The sequence below is a fragment of the Egretta garzetta genome, unplaced genomic scaffold (assembly GCF_000687185.1).
Source record: "Egretta garzetta isolate BGI_Z169 unplaced genomic scaffold, ASM68718v1 scaffold397, whole genome shotgun sequence".
Lineage (NCBI taxonomy): Eukaryota > Metazoa > Chordata > Aves > Pelecaniformes > Ardeidae > Egretta > Egretta garzetta.
In genome coordinates, this window is record NW_009260493.1 from 6,263,320 (window position 1) to 6,265,241 (window position 1,922).

Below are 1,922 nucleotides of genomic sequence, written 5' to 3' on the forward strand. Positions count from 1 at the left end.
CGGGCGGGGGAGCCGCGGGTGGTGGAGGGGGGGGGGGGGGGGCGGGTGTGTGTGGGGATGTGTGGATTTAAATCGAGGTGCGAAACAGCTTTTGGAAGGCACCTCCGGGCGGTCGTGTTGGTGAACGGGCTGTGCGACGCTGCAGCAGCCGAATACATCTCTCAGGCGTAAGCACGCATACACCAACATTTGAAAATCGTCCGGAGAACGTGTATTTGCCCCGAAAACATACGGAACTGGCGAACCGTGTTGTAAAAAAGCCATCCCACCGCTGAAGTAAGTCCTTCCAGTACTTCTGCAAGATGACCGAAAGATGCTGCAGATGCGCCCCTTCCTTTCCCTTCCCTTCCCTTCCCTTCCCTTCCCTTCCCTTCCCTTCCCTTCCCTTCCCTCCTGTAGTGAGCCCTGATCTGTCCCTCTCATTCCCTGGTTCCCAAGGTCCCCTGGCCTCCTTGCATGTGTAACACCTGCTGTGCATGAGGAGCTTGCTAGCCCTGCCAGCTACAGCATACATCTCACCCAGTGTATCAAAACACAGACTTTTATCTATGTAATATTATTAAATATGCTCCCTGGGGTGGCATGAACCCAACACAGCACACTGATTTGGAGGATATTGAATTTATTTCCCATGATGAAAGAGGCCTTATATCTCGCTTGGGGTTTTACGCTACCACTGTACCCCAGACTGATGAGGTAATTTCTTTAGGAAGAATGTCATTGCAACAACATTTGAAATAAAAGAAATGAAAAGTTGTTTTTAAGAGTAATAACATTTTAATTTAACCATTTAAATCTAATGCTCCCAGCACTGAGACCCTTAGTCATCCCAGACTTCTACTAAAGTCAGTGGGGGGAGGTTCATTTGTAGAACACATACCAACAATCATATCTAAACATAAATCAGATGATTTAGTTTTCACGGAGGAGAAAAAACATGCAAGAAGTTGATTTGCTTTTTTATGAAGTAGGCAAACATGTGATGAGGGTTGTCTGAAATGCAATAATTGAAGTACTGTGTCACCACCGGGGAGAAGAGTAAGTCCTTTGTCAGTGCATGCGAATGCAGACCACCTGTTATTCCATAGCCTTGGTGTGGTTCCACTCATTTACTTAATGTCCAAGTCAGAGAAATGGGACTTTGTGGACTGATAAAAATCTAATAAGGAATAATTGGGCAGGTTCTGTATGGTGACAGCATAACCTTCCAGCCAAGAATATTGAGTATTGCTGTCTTAGGGTGCTTTATATGTAGTAGTTTAATAACCCCTCCATACCTCCTTTAAGGAGTCCTAATTGGCCTTAAAATCAAGGTACCCAAAATGACGAGCCTCTTGTGAAATGCCTGGCCTACATTATTTTGCAACAAAAAGGCCAAAAAGCTCTCGGCATGTGCTCAAAGTACTGTACGACTGGTTAGTATCTTCAGCTTCGGCCTCTCTGCTGATTAAAGGTCCTGTGCTGAGAAATTCCCTCCTCCCCACAGATGTATTTTATAATATTTAGCACTCAGTGCTTTACACTATCAAAGCATTGTACAGCCACCCGCAGCCGCCCCGGGCTCTGCCCCGCTTTCCCCAGGACCCCGGGCTCCTCTCCAGCCGCAGGGCAAGGGTGGGGGAAAGGTGCAGAAGCCGCTTCGGGCTTCTCCGCAGCAAAAGGGACCGAGAAGCAGCACGAGGCTGAGCCGGGGTTTTGAGTTCTCAGAAAAGGGGCGATAAACGTCCTGTCCCCCGTTCCCCGGCTCCTCTCTGGCAGCACCGTGCCCCGAGCGGTGCGAGTGGAACGCCGGGCTTCCCGCCTCCCTGGTTTCACGTCCCGGCCCGTGGAGAAGGAGAAAGGGGAAGGGCATCCGCAGAGGCGCCGTTTCCTTCTCCTTTCGACGGGTCGGGTGGGGTAACCCTGAGCGACTTGGAGATGCG